This window comes from Nomascus leucogenys, chromosome 10 (genome assembly GCF_006542625.1).
Source record: "Nomascus leucogenys isolate Asia chromosome 10, Asia_NLE_v1, whole genome shotgun sequence".
In the NCBI taxonomy this organism is placed as follows: Eukaryota; Metazoa; Chordata; class Mammalia; order Primates; family Hylobatidae; genus Nomascus; species Nomascus leucogenys.
In genome coordinates, this window is record NC_044390.1 from 1,962,855 (window position 1) to 1,981,392 (window position 18,538).

An 18,538-nucleotide genomic window follows, 5' to 3' on the forward strand; every position below is an offset into this window, starting at 1 on the left:
GCATACATACAGCTTGTGAAGATGGTACAGGCTGGATTTCACATCCTCTCATCTCCTCAGACAGGAGCCTAACTGCAGAGTACAATACGCCCAGCAGCCCTGGCTGTGAGTGACATCCCAGGAGTGTCTGCATTTTACAGAGGAGGACACAGGGCTCAGGAAGGGGAGGTTACCAGGCTTTCTGGCCCTGAGCCCATGCCTCCCTTACCTGCTCTTCATCCCATCTCTGAGCATCCAAGGAGAAGAGTCCTGGAACCATCCAAAGGAGGGATTCCAGGGCTGCTCTCTTGCCTTACCCTTGGGATTGGACATTTGTGGTGGTCAGGGTTCTAATAAGATAGTCATGTGGCAGGGAAAGTGGCCCTAGACTCCACCTTGTTTGACCATGGGGTGTCTTCCAAACTTCCTGAACCACAGACACACACACACACACACACACACACACGCACACACACAAGAACAGATGGTGTCTGGGTTTTCCAGAACTCACAAAAACTTAATTCAAGCTGATTTGAATCACACAGTTTGATACACAACAAGTAGACAGGTCAGCAGAAGACTGCCATTGAAACGATGGTTTGTTACTCACATTCACAACAGGAGGGGAACCACTGCACTCCAGCCTGGGCAACATTGCAAGACACTATCTGAAAAGAAAGAAAATAAATATTAAATACTTGAAACAAAAAGAAAATTTGACAAGTGGGACCTACTAGACTAAAGAGCTTCTGTGCAGCCAGGGAAACTATGAATAGAGCAAACAACCTACAGAATGGGAGAAAATATTTGCAAGCTATGCATCTGACAAAGGTCTAATATCCAGAATCTGTAAAAAACTTAAATTAACAAGCAAAAAACAAATAACCCAATGAAAAAATGGACAAGGACATGAACAGACACTCCTTAAAAGAAGACACACAAGCGTTCAACAAACATGAGAAAACGCTCATTATCATTAATCATCAGAGAAATTCAAATCAAAACCACAATGAGATACCATCTCACACCAGTCAGAATATCTACTATTAAAAGTCAAAAAACAATAGATGCTGGTGAGGCTGTGGAGAAAAGGGAGCACTTACTTATGCACTGTTGAGAGGAATACAAATTAGTTCAGTGACTGTAGAAAGCAGTGTGGAGGTTTCTGAAAGAACCTAAAATGGAGCTACCATTCAACCCAGCAATCCTATTGTTGGGTACATACCCAAAAGAAAATGGGTTATTACACCAAAAAGACACATGAACTCATATGTTCATTGTCATGTTATTCACAATAGCAAAGACATAGAATCAGTTTAGGTGCCCATCAATGGTGGATTCAATAAAGAAAATGTGAGCTGGGCGCGGTGGCTCATGCCTGTAATCCCAGCACTTTGGGAGGCCAAAGCGGGTGGATCACCTGAGGTCGGGAGTTCACGACCAGCCTGACCAACATGGAGAAACCCCATCTCTACTAAAAATACAAAAATTAGCCAGGTGTGGTGGTGCGTGCCTGTAATCCCAGCTACTCAGGAGGCTGAGGCAGAATTGCTTGAACCTGGGAGGCAGAGGTTGCAGCGAGCCGAGATTGTGCCATTGCACTCCAGCCTGGGCAACAACAGCAAAACTCCATCAAAAGACAGAAAGAGAGAAAAAGAGAAAGAGAGAGAGAGAGGAAAGAAAGAAAGAGAAAGAAAGAAAGAGAAAATATGGTACATAGACATCATAGAATATTATGCAGCCATAAAAAAGAATAAAATCATGTCCTTTGCAGCAACATGGGTGGAGCCGGAAGCCATAATCCTAAGCAAACTAATGAAGGAATAGAAAAGCAAATACGGCATGTTCTCATTTATAAGCGGGAGTTAAACATTGAGCACACATGAACATAAACTTGGGAACAACAGACACTTGGGACTCCTAGACAGGGGATGGTTGTGTGGGGTGAAAAACCACCTATTAGGTACTACGCCCAATATCTGGGTGCAGTATTCCCCTGTAACAAACCTGCACTTGCACCCTCTGTATCTGAAACAAAGGTTGAAATTTTTAAAAGATTATAACAGCTGAAAATGTTAAATACTAATATATAATATTAGTATTTCTATTCTAGGAGTGACTTTGCCCCCAAGAGACAGTTGGCGAGGTCTGGACACAAGTGGAGGAGAATTACTGACATCCCCTGTGTAGAAGCATGAGTGCTGCTCCACACACAACAATGTACAACGCACAAAGCAGCCCTCCCCGCAACACAAATAACTATCTAGACCATATGTCACACACAAAATGCACAACCACAAAGCAGCCCTCCCCGCAACACAAATAACTATCTAGACCATATTCACACACAAAAATGCACAACGCACAAAGCAGCCCTCCCCGCAACACAAATACCTATCTAGACCATATTTCACACACAAAAATGTACAACGCACAAAGCAGCCCTCCCCGCAACACAAATAACTATCTAGACCATATTTCACACACAAAAATGTACAACGCACAAAGCAGCCCTCCCCGCAACACAAATAACTATCTAGACCATATTTCACACACAACAATGTACAACACACAAAGCAGCCCTCCCCGCAACACCAATAACTATCTAGACCATATTTCACACACAACAATGCACAATGCAGCCCTCCCCCCAACACAAATAATTATCTAGACCATATTTCACACACAACAATGCACAATGCAGCCTTCCCTGCAACACAAATAACTATCTAGATCATATTTTCAATAATGCCAGGGTAGATAAACCCTAATGGAGATGATTCTCCTGACACTCCTGACTAGCTATATAGGCACCCTCTCTCCTCCATGGCTATTGTCCAAATGCCCTTAGCCATCCACTCCCATTAGCCTAAAATCACTCCAACCCCTCAGTTCTAGCATCCCATCTCCAACATCACCTCCTAATTTCCAAGTGACTCCTCTTTCTCACCTAAGGCCTACATCCCGTTATTCTTTGGAGACCAACACTGTCTTGATTTAACCATTTTTCACTGACCTTCACACCCATCTAGTCACCTTCCATGGTCAATTGTTAGAATAAATTCCTCTGGACACACTCGAATCTCTTGCATATTCTGCTGCATGTACCTCTCTTGGAAAACCTCAACCCTGCTGTTCTCTGACTCTGCCTGTTCCATTCCTCACTCTTGCAGATGCATGTGGTTGGGGAGAAACAGCTCCTTCTCCACTGCCTGTTCTCTCTGTAATTTCATGATGATGCCTCTCCAAGGATGCTGAGCAGTGCCTGGAAAATTACCTCCTTCATCCTCTCCCTTCCAGTGAATTCCTACTGCATAACTGCATTTCTATCCTGTATCCTCCAACTCTCTTATCCCATTATCATTTGATTCCTACTTCCCAAATAAGAGTAGAAGGAGGAAGATAATACTTTTAATAATGATACACAGGAAAGAAGAAGTAGTTGTTATTGTTGTCCTTTGGACCTATCTAACCTCCAGTAAGAAACCTAGGACCAATAAAAAGTCACAACTTTAGGTCCATCTTTTTTATCATACTCTAAGGAATTTATATTCCAATGGAGAGAAAGCAGTCAACAGAAAGCGAATAAGGGAAGCATCAGCCTCAAGAAGGGAACAAAGCAGGTGTTCTGGGGACAGCAGTCAGAAAGGGCTCCCTTAGGTGGTGAACTCTGTTCAGAGCACTGGTTGGAGAAAAGATGGAGCCACATGAAGACTCAGGGTGGTGGAGGGAACTGCACCTGCAAAGGTCCTGAACTTTATTCAATCCAGGGAAGGTGAAACGCCAATGTGGCTGGAGCCAAACTGTTTGCCTTTCTCCGTTTCTCTCCTAGAATCTCCTTCTGTGTGAATGGACTCTGCCTGTCTTTGATGTTCTCTCCCTCCTTCTTCCAATCTTCTCTGCCTTTCTCCCATATTTTCCCCTTGCTTCTTTTTTTTCTGATTCATCCTTCAATATGCTCTGATTTTGTCAAGATCTCCAGAAATCTCATTTATTTAGCAATCAATACATTTTATGTTCAGGCACTGCTCTAAACCATTGGGGAAACAAAATATAAACATAGTAATTGTCAGCTTTGTGCCTTCAGAAAACCCACAGACTGTGAGGAATGTGGAATGCTATGACCACATATGGACTACTTCTGTTTCCTCTGTTACCAGCATTGTCCCTAACATGTGTCACATGCTAAGTGATGATTGAGTGATAAAATAAATATATAACCAGTCCTTATGTGGGGCAGTGGGCAGGGCATGACCCAGTTTGGGCCTCCTTTTTCATTTATAATACACAAAGCTTGGCTGCCATTTATTCTATAAATATACTTTGAGGTCAGCTTTGCCTACATTAGGTAGCATCAGGCCTCTTCGCAGACCTTACATGCACTTCAGCACCATGGACAGGTCTTAATCAATGGTGGTGATTTTTTAATTGATACGTAATTTTTGCAATATTTATGGGATACATGTGATAAATTAATACATGCACACAATGAATAATGATCAAGTCAGGGTAACTAGGATGTTCATCACTTCAAACATTTTTCATTTATTTATGTGGGAACATTCCAAACCTTCTATTCCAGCTATTTGAAATACGCTATATAATCTTGATAACTTTAGTTACCCTACTGTCTTATCGAACGCTAGATCTTATTCATTTTATCTCATTATATTTTTGTGCCCATTATCTGAACTCTCTTCATCCCTCCCTCCCCCTATCCTTCCCAGCCTCTTGTAACCAGCATTCTATTCACTACCTCCATGAGATCAATTTTATTTCCCCCACATATGAGTCAGAATATGTCACATTTGTCTTTCTGTGCCTGGCTTATTTCACTTAACATAATGTCCTCCAGTTCTATTTATTTTGCCACATAGAACAGGATTTCATTCTTTTTTGTGGCTGAGTAATATTCCATTATATATATATATATATATACACACACATACACACACACACACATTTCCTTTCACACTCATTCATTGGTGGACACATAGGTTGATTCCATAACTTGGCTTTTTCTCAATTGTGCTGCAATACACATGACAGTGCAGGTATCTCTTTTGTAGATTTCTCTTAATTTTGCTGTTTTTTCCTCTACTGTGTATAAGCTTTTTAGCTTGATGTGGTCCCATTTTTGCTTTAGTTGCCTGTCCTTTGGAGGTCAACTCAAAATGTATTTGCCCAGACCAATGTCCTGAAGCACTTCCCAAATGCTTTCTTCTAGTAGTTGCATAGTTTCACATCTATCTTTTTAATCTATTTTGATCGATTTTTTATATAGTCAGAGATAGGGGTCTAGTTTCATTCTGCATAAGAATATCCAGCTTCCCCAGCACTATTTATGTAACAGACCACCTTTTTCTGGTGTATGTTCTTGGTGCCTTTATTGAAAATGGGTTGGTTGAAAATGCATGGATTTATTTCTTTATTCTCTACTCTGTTTAATTGATATATTTACATATTTTTTGTTTTATTTTGTTTTTTGGGATTTTTTTTTTTTTGAGATGGAGTTTCACTCTTGTCACCCAGGCTGGAGTGCAATGGTGTGATCTCAGCTCACTGCAACCTCCGCCTCCCAGTTTCAAGTGATTCTCCTCCCTCAGCCTCCTGAATAGCTGGAATTACAGACATCTGCCATCACACCCAGCTAAGGTTTTTTGTATTTTTAGTAGAGATGGGGTTTCACCATGTTGGCCAGGCTGGTCTCGAACTCCTGATCTCAGGTGATCCACCAGCCTTGGCCTCTCAAAATGTTGGGATTACAGGTGTGAATGACCGTGCCCAGCCTATGTACCTGTTTTTTAATGCCAGCACCATGTTGTTTTTGTTACTATAGCTTTGCAGCGTATCTTGAAGTCTGGTAGTGTAATGTCTCCAGCTTTGTTCTCTTTGCTCAGTATTCAGGGTCTTTTACGGTTCCATACAAATTTTAGGATTTTTGTTCTATTTTTGTGAAAAAATGTCACGGGTGTTTTGATGGGGATTGCAATGAATCTGTAGTTTGCTGCAGTCGTATAAAAATTTTAACAATATTAATTCTTTCAACCCATCACAATGGGATATCTTTCCATTTTTCTGTGACTTCTTTAATATTTTTCATCACTGTTGTATAGTCTTCATTGTAGAGATCTTTCACTTCTTTATTTAAATTTATTTCTAGGTAATTTTTTGTAGCTATTGCAAACGGGATTGCTTTCTTGATTTCTTTTTCAGATTGTTTACTGACGGCATATAAAACTCTACTATCTATTACATTTCGATTTTGTATCATACAACTTTCTTGAATTCATTCGTCAATTTTAACAGTCTTCTTTGGTGGGATATTTAGGTTTTCTAAATATAAGATTATGTTATCTGCAAACAAGGACAATTTGGCTTCTTTCTTTCCAGTTTAGATGCCCTTTACTTCTTTCTCTTGTCTAACTGCTTTGGCTAGGACTTCTAGAACTGTGCTGAGTAAAAATGGTGAAATTGGGCCTCTTTCCTTTATATTAAATCTTAAAGGAAAGCCTTCTTATTTGTCTCCGTTTATTGTGATGTTAGCAGTGGGTTTGCCACACATGGCTTTTACTATTTGGGGGCATGTTCCTTTCATACACTGTTTAACAGTTTTTTTCATGAAGGGATATTGAATTTTATTAAATGCTTTTTCAGCATCTATTAAAACAATGACATGGTTTTTGTCTGTGATTTTGCTAATGTGTTTGTTTATTTGCATATGTTAAACCTCTTTGGCATCCCTGGGATGAATTCTACTTGATCATGATGAATGATCTTTTCACGTGTTGAATTCGATTCCTACCATTTTCGTGAGGATTTTTGCTTCTATGTTCATAAGGAATATTGGCTCATAGTTTTCCTTTTTTGTTGTATCTTTTTCTGATATTAGTATCCGCATAATTCTGTGCTCATAGAATGAGTTTGAAAGTAGTCTCTTCTCTTCAGTATTTTGGAAGAGTTTGAGTAGATTTGGCATTAGTTCTCATCTAAATGTTTGCTAGAATTTAGCAATAAAGCCATCATGACCTGGGCTCTTATATCATGGGACACATTTTTTTAACTGTTTCTATATAGTCATTTGTTATTGGTCTGTTAAAGTTGTTTATTTCTTCATGTTTCAATCTCGGTAGGTTTAATGTGCCCAAGAATTTATTCATTTTTTTCAAGATTTTCCAATTTATTAGAAAATAGTTGTTCAAAATAGCCACTAATAATCCCTCATATTTCTTCGGTAGCAGTTTAATGTCTCCTTTTTGTCTCTGATTTATTTATTTGGTTTTCTTTTTCTCATAGTCTGCTAAAGATTTCTCAATTTTGTTTATCTTTTCCAAAAATGAACTTTTTGTTTGATTGACCTTTGGTAATTAACTTCAATTTCATTTATTTCTGACCTGCTCCTTATTTCTTTTCTTTACTAATTTTAGGTTTGATTTGTTCTTGCACTTCTAGGTTTTTTAGGTGGATGATTAATTTATTTATTTGAAAGGCTTTCTACCTCTCTGAAGTATGAGGTTTTTGCTATAAGCCTCTCTCTTAATATTGCTTTTGCTCTATCCCATAGGTTTAGGTATATTGTGTTTCCTTCTTAAATCAAGGGGTAACCAGGGAAATATTTACCTGCTTTTTGAGTACAAACTGCCAGTGATACAGCTTTAAAAATGCAGCCCAAATTCCCAGAGTTCATGGCCCGGAGGGGAAAACAGATAAACCATCTGTTACATCACCATGAGAGATAGGGAACAAAAAAACTACCGCATCTTTTATGACAATATTGAGGAGGAAATTGCTTTAACAAGTGTGGATACCGTGGTTAGGGAAAAACTCACAAAGAAGGTGACTCTTCTTTCTAACACTTTTTTTTGTTGTATCATTACAATAGAATTGTATTCCATATTTATACCAGAAATGCAAAAAAAAACAAGCTATTAGTTATCGATCGCTTATAATGTATTGTGAGGATCAGAACGGACAGGTAGCTTCTTCATGATCACCCGCATAATGAATGTTGGGGCTGGGGTTTGTAAATTGCAGGATAAAAATATAAAACATAAAATTAATTGATAAAGCAGCAGCAGGTTTTGACAGGATGGATTTCAATTTTAAAAGAAGTTCTGTGGGTAAAATGCTACCAAACAGCATCACATGCTACAGAGAAATATTTTGTAAGTCAACTAATGTGACGGTCTTCATTGTTGTCTTATTTTAAGAAATTGCCACAACCACCTCAACCTTGAACAACCACCACCGTGATCAGTCTGCAGCCACCAGCATTGAGCCAAGACCCTCCACCAGCAAAATGGTTATGACTCATTGAAGGGTCAGGTGACTCATAATTGTTTTTAGCAATAATATATTTTACATTAAGGTGGGGATATTGTGAACTGGAGGATATATTCTAAATTCTTTGTCATTTCTAGAATGTTCACAGCATCTTCACGAGGAGTAGATTCCATCTCAAGAAACCACTTACTACTCGTTCAAAAGAAGCAACTCCTGTAATCCCAGCACTTTGGGGGGCTGAGGGGGGTGAATCATAAGGTAAGGAGATTGAGACCACACTGGCTAACACAGTGAAACCCCGTCTCTAATAAAAATACAAAAAAAAAAAAAAAAAATACCCGGGCATGGTGGCACCTGCCTGTAGTCCCAGCTACTCGGAAGGCTGAGGCAGGAGAATCGCTTGATCCCAGGAGGTGGAGGTTGCAGTGAGCCAAGACTGCGCCACTGCACTCCAGCCTGGGTGACAGAGCGAGAGTGAGACTCTGTCTCAAAAAAAAAAAAAAAAAAAAAAAAAAAGCAACTCCTCATCTGCTAAAACTTTCTTATGAGATTACAGAATTCAGTCATATCTTTAGGCTCTACTTCTAATTCCAGTTTTCTTGCTCTTTCTACCACATCTGCAGTGACTTCCTCCGTTGAAATCTTGAATCCCACAAAGTCATCAAATGTTGTCGATATTTTGACCTCCTTGTTCCATTTACAGAGCACAGGTAGAAGAGTGCTCTGTAAATGGAACAAGGAGTCCATTTGCAAGTGCACAATCCTGAAGAGTCCTAGAATTTTTAGGCCATGCATGGTGGCTCACGCCTGTAATCCCACACTTTGGGAGGCCAAGACGAGCAAAATCACTTGTGGTCAGGAGTTTGAGACCAGTCTGGCCAACAAGGCAAAACCCTGTCTCTACTAAAAATACCAAACTTATCCAGGCATGGTGGTGCAACCTGTAATCCCAGCTACTCGGGAGGCTGAGGCAGGAAAATCACTTGAACTCGGGAGGTGGAGGTTGCAGTGAGGCAAGACTGTGCCACTGCACTCCAGCCTGGGCAACAGAGCGAGACTCTGCCTCACAAAAAAAAAAGGGGGGGGGGGATAATAAATAAAGAGTCCTAGGACTTTTGGAATAGTAAAAAAAAAGCATTGGATCCAACTCAACATCACCAGCTGCATTAGTTCCTAAGAAGAGAGTCAGCTTGTCCTTTGAAGCTTTGAATCCAGGCATTGATTTCTCTCTAGCTATGAAAGTCCTAGATGACATCTTTTTCCCATCAAAGGCTGTTTTGTCTACATTGAAAATCTGTTGTTTGATGTACTCACAAAGGACCTTCACTAGATCTGCTGGGTTCAAGCAATTCTCCTGCCTCAGCCTCCCGGGTAGCTGTGACTACAGGCTTGTGCCACCATGCCCAGCTAATTTTTTTTTGTATTTTTAGTAGAGATGGGGTTTCACCATGTTGCCCAGGCTGGTCTCAAACTCCTGAGCTCAGGCAATCTGCCCGCCCCAGCCTCCCAAAGTGCTGGGATTACAGGCATGAGCCACTGCACCCGGTCCACCTTTCACTTTCATGTTATGAAGATGGCTTCTTTCCCTAAAGCTCATGAATCAACCTCTGCTAGCTTCCAACATTTCTTCTACAGCTTCCTTACCTCTCTCAGCCTTCATAGCACTAAGGAGAGTTAGGGCCTCACTGTGTGTTAGGCTATGTGGCTTAAGGCAATTTTCCGGCGGGTTTGATTTTCTGTCCTCATAGATGGCTCAAGCTTTCCTGACTCAGCAACAAGCGTATTTCCTTTTCTTATCGTTTGTATGTTCCCTGGAGTAGCTCTTTATTTCCAGTCCAGAACTTTTCCTTTGCACTCACAACTTGTATAACTGGTGCAAGAAAACTAGCTTTCACCCTGTCTCGGCTTCCAACCTGCCTTCCTCACTAAGCATACTTATTTCTAGCTTGTGATTTAAAGTGAGAGACCAGCAACTCTTCCTTTCACTTGAACACTTTAGCATCATTGTAGGGTTATGATTTGGAAGAATTTCAATACAGTTGTGTCTCACAAAATAGGAAAGCTTGGACATGGGGAAATGGGGGAATGAACAATTAGTGCAATTAGTGGAGCAGTCAGAACAAACACACGGTGGTGGTGGTGGTGGTTGTTGTTGTTGTTTTAGACAAAATCTCGCTCTTTCGCCCAGGCTGGAGTGCAGTGGTGCGATCTCGGCTCACTGCAGCCTCCATCTCCTGGGTTCAAGCAATTCTCACGCCTCAGCTTCCCAAGTAGCTGGGATTACAGGCCCATGCCACCACACCTGGCTAATTTTTGCTTTTTTAATGGAGACAGGGTTTCACCATGTTGACCAGGCTGGTCTCAAACTCCTGACATCAGGTGATCTGCCCACCTCGGCCTCCCAAAGTGCTGGGATTACAGGTGTGAGCCACTGCACCCAGCTATATGTATTGTTTAGATTCCCCGTCTCATATGCATGTGGATTGTGATGCCCTAAAATAATTACAACAGTAACATGAAAGATCACTGACCACAGATCACCATAACATACATGATAACAATAAACATGCTCGAACTGTTATGAGAGTTACTAAAACGTGATACCGAGGCATGAGGTGAGCACATACTTTGAGAAAATGGCACTCTCAGACTTGCCAATGCGGACTTGCACAAACCTTCCATTCAAAAAAACTCAGTATCTGTGAAGCGCAGTGAAACGAAGCACAACAGAAAAATGTACGCTTGCCTTTTCCAAACAAACTTTGCAATAAAGGTGGTGTTGCTTTTCATTTCTGCAAATATCTTTAATGTTTTCCTTACCACTAGATGGCTATGATCAAATTGTCTACTTACATCAAACACGTGCAATATTATGTCATCCACAGAAAATGAGGGAAAATGCAAATAAACTCTTCATATGTTTAGGACAATTATTTGGAATTGTGGATTCCAAATCTTGATATCCCCCCGGAGTCCTGGAACTACATTTTTGGGAAAAAGTGGTCTAAGAGATATACAAATGATACAGAGGAGATTATAAATGGAGATCATTTGAGTAAACAAGAGGTTGTCCATGAAAGAACTGTGGAACATCCAATCACTTTCCTTAGTCTCCACAGCTCCCTTGGCTGAGGAGGAACTGCTTCCCCGCCGTCCCCACCACTGTCCAGGTATATGAGGTACTTAGGTACCTGATTATTGGTACATGAGGCACTTAGAAGAGTCAAATTCATAGACATGGAAAATAAAATGGTGGTTGCCAGGGGCTGGAAAAAAGGAGATGAAGAGTTATTGCTGTTTCCATGGTGACTCATCTCCAAGGATACTGGGGGTTGCCCGGCAACCAGGTCACCCTCTCCATTCTCTCCCTGATCCGATGAACACGGATTGCATTCCTGCTATTATATCCTTATAGCCACATCTGTCTGAAGAGGTAACCCTACAGTTTAGTTTTAAGGGAAGTATGGCAATATTTCATATCTTCTGACACCACATTAAGTATAAGCTGCAGGGATTCACGGTTTCTACATTGGTTCTCTCATTTTTTTTATTTTTATTTTTTGCGGTCATTGTATCTTTGTGATGATGGGTAATCAGTGGTATCTATGAAAAAAACAATAACCATATGAAAATCAGTGAGGATGAGGACATCAGGGTGACACAGTCTAGTCTGATTCTGATATTTGAGAAGTTGTGCAGGAACCAACAGACAAATACATCCCATTATTAAGTAATTATTATTGAAAAGTGAAAGAAATATTTTTTCTTTGGCAAAAAGATAATGAACCACTTCATTCCCATTTCCATGGCCACTATCCATAAGACAGAAGATAACAACCACCCACAGGGCTTGGAGAAGTTGGCACATCTGCACTCTTGGTGCAATTGTGATGTGATGCAGATTCTGTGAAAAAAAAATTACAACGGTTCTGAAAATAATAAAAATAAAATTATCTTTCTACCTCTGGATATTACCCAGAAGTACTGGAAGCAGAAAATTAAAGAGATATTTGTACACCCATGGGCATAGCACCATTATTCATGAGCGTCAAAAGTGGAAGCATCCCAGCACTTTGGGAGGCCAAGGTGGGCGGATCATGAAGTCAGGCGTTCGAGACGATCCTGGCTAACATGGTGAAACCCTGTTCTCTACTAAAAACGCAAAAAATTAGCTGGGCATGATGGTGGGCGCCTGTAGTCCCAGCTACTCAGGAGGCTGAGGCAAGAGAATGGCGTGAACCCGGGAGGCAGAGCTTGCAGTGAGCCGAGATCGCGCCACTGCACTCCAGCCTGGGCGACAGAGCCAGACTCCGTCTCAAAAAAAAAAAAGTGGAAGCAACCCAAGTTGCTTGTTAACCAAGTTTTGGTTAAAAAGTCAAAAAAATAACATATTGGCAAGGCTGTAGAGAAAGGGGGACGCTTACATACTCTTGGTGGAAATGCAAATTAGTGTACATTAGTCCAGCCACTGTGAAGAGCACTTTGGAGATTTCTCAAAAAACTAAGAGTTGAACCCAGCAATCCCATTACTGGGTTTATGCCCAAAGGAAAATGAATCATTCTGCTAAACAGACACATGAACCTGTATGCTCATTACCATTCTATTCACAACAGCAAAGACATGGAATCAACCTATGTACCGATCGACAATGGATTGGATAAAGAAAGTGTTGTACACCTACACTGTGGAATACTGTGCAGCCATAAAAAGGAATAAAACCGGCCAGGCACCTTGGCTCATGCCTGTAATTCCAGCACTTTGGGAGACCAAGGCAGGCAGATCACATGGGGTCGGGAGTTCGAGACCAGCCTGACCAACATGGAGAAGCCTCGTCTCTACTAAAAATACAAAATTAGCTGGGTGTGGTGGCATGCACCTGTAATCCCAGCTACTTCGGAGGCTGAGGCAGGAGAATCACTTGAACCCGGGAGGTGGAGGTTGTGGTGAGCCGAGATCGTGCCATTGCACTCCAGCCTGGGCAACAAGAGCAAAACTCCATCTCAAAAAAAAAAAAAAGGAATGAAACCATGTCCTTTGCAGCTACATGGATGCAGCTGGAGGCCATTTTCTTAAGCAAATTACCTCAGAAACAGAAAACCAAATACCAAATACCACATGTTCTCAGTTACAAGCAGGAGCTAAACATTGGGTGTACATGGATACAAAGATGGAAACAACAGGCACTGTGGGCAACTAAAGAAGAGAGAGAGGAAGAAGGACACGGGTTGAAAAACTACCTATCAGGTACCATGCCTACTACCTGAGTGATGGGTTCGGTCATATCCTAAACCTCAGCATCAGGCAGTATGCCTTTGCAACAAACCTGCACATGTATCCCATGATTCCAAAATAAAAACTGAACAAAAGTAAAGGAAATCCTGACAGGTGCAACCATCTGGATGAACCCTGAAGAATGCTGTCAATTGAAATAAATCCATACCAAAAGGACAAATAATATATGATTCTAGGTATACGAGGTACTTAGAAGAGTCAAATTCATAGAAATAGAAAATAAAATGGTGGTCGCCAGGAGCTGGAAAAGGGAAGTGGAGAGTTATTCCTTAATGGATATAGAGTCATGGTTTTCCCAGACTAAAGGAGTTCTGAAGACGTATGGGGCAGATTAGGATACAACAAGTCAATGTACTTAATTGCTGAACTTTACACTTAAAAACATGGTTATGCTGTAGTTCCAGCTACTTGGGAGGCTGAGGCAGGAGAATCGCTTGAACTTGGGAGGCGGAGGCTGCAGTGAGCCAAGATCACACCACTGCACTCCAGCCTAGGTGACAGAGCAAGACTCTGTCTCAAAAACAAACAAACAAAACAAAACAAAATATATGTATATATGCTGAGTGCGGTGCCTCACAACTGTAATGCCAGCACTTTGGGTGGCCAAGGCAGGTGGATCACCTGAGGTCAGGAGTTCGAGACCAGCCTGGCCAACATGGCGAAACCCCATCTCTACTAAAAATACAAAAATTAGCCAGGCATGGTGGCACACCTGTAATCCCAGCTACTCGAGAGGCTGAGGCATGAGAATCACTTGAACCCGGGAGGCATAGGCTGCAGTGAGCCAAGATCGCACCACTGCACTCCATCCTGGGGGATAGGGTGAGACTCTGTCTCCAAAAAAATGTGTATATATATGTACATATATATGTACAGTTATGAGCCACATACCAACATTTTGGTCAATGACATTATATTATATACAGAACAGTGGTCTCATAAGATTTTAGTAGCAAATTTTTACTGTTATCTTTTCTATATTTAGACATGTTCAGTTACACAAATGCTTACCATTGTGTTAAAGTCCCCCATGGAATTCAGTACTGTAGCATCTTGAAAAGGTCTGTAGCTTAGGAGCAATAGGCTCTACCACCAAGGCTTGTGTAAGTACAGTCTAGGATGCTCACACAATGACAGTATCACCTAAAAACGCAATCCTCAGAACATATCTCTGCCCTTAGGTGAGTCCTGACTCTAGGTAAAAAGGTGAATATTCAATTGTACTATTTTACCACGGTTTAAGAATATAAAAAAAAACTAAAATAATAAGCTTATTCTATGGGTAACATATTATTAACATATTAGTAACAAAATGCTTAAGATGGCTTATTTGTGTAACATATATTTTGCTACAATTAAAAATTGAAAAGTAAAAATAAAAAATTTCAATAAATGCCAATTTTACCGTGATGCCAGATTGCCATCTAGCGTAAGCAAAGGCATTTGAGTATTTCCCAGACATTCCTTCAAATGGGAAGAAAGGAGGAAACAAAAAGATATTATTAAGATGGGTATTTTTTTGTTGTATTTTTTGTTTTCTGTGTTTTGTTTTGAGACAGAGTCTCACCCTGTCGCCCAGACTGGAGTGCAGTGGCGCGATCTCAGCTCGCTGCAACCTCCGCCTCTTGGGTTCAAGCGATTCTCCTGCCTCAGCCTCCTGAGTAGCTGGGATTACAGGCACATGCCACCATGCCCAGCTAACTTTCGTATCTTTAGTAGAGATGGGGTTTCACCATGTTGGCCAGGCTGGTCTCCAACTCCCAACCTCAGGTGATCCACCCACCTCAGCCTCCCAAAGTGCTGGAATTACAGGCGTGAGCTACCGTGCCTGGCCAAAATGGGTATTTTTTTTTTTGTTTGTGTTTGTTTGTTTGTTTGAGATGGAGTTTCGCTCTTGTTGCCCAGGCTGGAGTGCAATGGCACAATCTCGGCTCACCGCAACCTCCGCCTCCTGGGTTCAAGCAGTTCTCCTGCCTCAGCCTCCCGAATAGCTAGGATTGCAGGCATACACCACCATGCCCGGCTAAGGGTATGTTTTTATAAGTCTGCTTTTCTGTTTAATAAGATTTTCCCCCAAATGACAATAACTGCACACATGGGCATGGTAGCCTTCCTGGCTTTGTAGAGATCAACGCTACACTATGGTAGGAAGCCTGAAGCCTCGGCTTAGACACAGTTTATGAAGAGAATACAGGCTGGAGTTCACATCCAGGTCATCTCTTTGGATCAGAGCCTCAATGCAGTCTACAATATGCACAGCCATCCTGCCATCCCCAGCAGCCCTGGCTGTGAGTAAGGTCCTAGGAGTGTCTGCATTTTACAGTGGAGGATGGTGGGCTCAGAGAGGGGAGGTCTCCAGGCTGTCTGGCCCTGGACCCATGCCTCCATCACTTGCTCGCATCTTGTCTCTGAGCATCTAAGGAGAGGTATTCTGGGCACTTCCCAGAGAAGAGATTCCAGATGCGAAACTGTTCCTCAACCTCTGGATGGGGCTTTTGAAGTGTGCAGGGTCCTAGTGAGGTAGGTATAAGGCAGAGAGAGTGGAAGTAGAACCCAATTTGTGTGTCCCTGAAGTATTCTCCAAAACTCCAATAAAGTCACAGACACATACACACATACACACACACACACATACACACAGAGCTAGCCTGGCTTATATGCAGGAGATCATAATAGTATGAATCACGTTTTCACGCAAGGCCATGCAGAATAAATGGTCTTCAAACCACTTCTTAAGCATGCACACATCCACACACAAACACACTGTTATGATCTGAATACTGCCTCCTCTTCCCAAACACAGTACCTCATATTGTGGCTGTATTTGGTGATATGGTTTTTAAAGAGATGATTAAGTTAAATGAGGTCCTTAGGGTGGGCTCTAATCCAATTTCTTCTTATAGAAGCAGCAATATGGACACAAAGAGACACCAGAGATGGACACACACAGGAAAAACTGTTAGAGGCAGCAAGAAAGCATTGGTCACAATCCACAGAGGCAGCCTCAAGAGAAACCAGCCCTGCTGACATCTTAATCTCAAAATTCAGCCTCCAGAAATGTAAGTAGATACATGTCTGTTGTTTAAGTTGCCCAGGATGTGGCGTTTTGTTTTGGCAGCCCTAACAAATTAGTATATACACTTTCACACACACTCAAGATGCAAACTTACCTAACCAGTGCACAAACTCCGTGACTAACTCACACACAGGAAGCTTCATCCCTCATGCAAGCACAATCACATATGGACAGTTCTTAGAGTCACACACAATGACAGATGATAAAACACAACCACCCAAGATTAAGAATCACCAGCATTTCCTGATCAAACATAGACACATTCACACAGGAAGACACAAACACACAATGTGCTGCAGGCTTATTTGGACTCAAATACAAATACAGACACACACACACACACAAAGTTATATCCAATCATCCATTCAAGACAAGACATTCTCAACCACACAGAATCATAGAGAAATACAACCACACACAAAGTAACACACAGTCACAGAGGGACACACAGTTAACACATCAAGGACACACAATCACAGAGACATAGGGAGATGCGCTATCAAATAGTCGCTCAGGAAACTTTTACCTCCACATTGATGTAAAGGATGGTGCCTTCATAGAAAATATGAAGTAAGGTGATGCCAATCAATCAGAAAACAGCTGTCACTGAAAAGATAATCTGTGATCCTTAGATCCCAACAGGAGGAGGGTAACACATGGCACTTACTACCCTAATGCTGAGTGATGAGATAAATGCATGATCAGTCTTTATGTGAAGATGTGGGCAGAACATGACCCAATTGGGGCCTTCTTTTCTTGATTATCAAACAAGGAATCTTGGTTTCAATTTATTTTAGAAATATACTTTTAAGTCGCCATTGCATAAGTCAGTAGGCATCAACTACCTCCCTTACCTGTGTATGAGTTCATAGACCCAATGGGTCCTTCAGCACCATGGACAGGTCACCATCAATGGTAGGGCTGTGGGATTCTTTTTTTTTTTTTTTTTTTTTTTTTTTTTTTTTTTTTTGAGAGGGAGTCTCACTCCATCGCCCAGGCTGGAATGCAGTGGCGCCATCTCGGCTCCTCCACTTCCCAGGTTCAAGCGACTCTCTTGCCTCAGCCTCCCAAGTAGCTGGGATTACAGGCACCCACCATCATGCCTGGCTGTTGTTGTATTTTTTGTATTTTTGCAGAGATGGGGTTTCACCATGTTGACCAGGCTGGTCTTGAACTCCTGATCTCAGGTGATCTGTCTGCCTCAGCTTCCCAAAGTGCTGGGATTACAGGCGTGAGCCACCGCACCCAGCCTTGTCTAACATTTTACAACTCCCTTTAATCGCCTCCAATCATCTTCTGAATTCAAACACCTGGAACATTATATCTTGCAGAAAAAGCCAAGAGAAAAGGCAGATAAAATCTTAATGTTCCTAGGAAAATAGTTTGGAATTGTGTGCCTTTTGAAAGGATCTTGATTCTGCCATGAGGTTTTGAACAATACTTTGAGAACTAGTGGCCTGAGAGATATACAAATAAGAGACCTGAAAATATAAATGGAGATTATCTGAATATACAAATGAGAGATTATCCATTTGGAAGACTGTGGGACTTCCATACAGTTCATTAGTCTCTACAGCTGCATTTTGCTGGTGCAGAACAGTCCCTCCCCCACTGCCTGTTCTCATTCTAATTCCACCATGAGTCATCTCCAAGGACACTGAGCGTTGCCTGGCAACCAGATTAGCTCCTCCATTCTCTCCCCCTCCAATGAACACGCACAGCATTCCTTCTGCTCCATCCTTACAGCTGCAAGTGTCTGCAGAGTTATCTCTATGCTTGAAATTTAAGGGAAGAACGGTAATATTCAATATCTCCTGACACCACATGAACTAAAGGCTCCAGGGGTTCACAGTCTCCACCTTAGATCCTTCTACATTTCCTTTGCTGAGATCTTTGTGGTGCTGGAG

The 18,538-nt window shown here is 41.6% G+C and overlaps 1 long non-coding RNA gene across 1 annotated transcript in view; it reads right to left on the minus strand.

The window, feature by feature from the left end:
* Positions 1–587: 587 nt before the first annotated feature.
* The window catches only part of LOC115836900, a 39,586-nt gene continuing 21,635 nt past the window's right edge, over positions 588–18,538 (minus strand). Inside the window, exon 3 of the long non-coding RNA XR_004031899.1 lies at positions 588–647. This is a non-coding gene — a long non-coding RNA (uncharacterized LOC115836900). The remainder of the gene's footprint in view (positions 648–18,538) is intronic.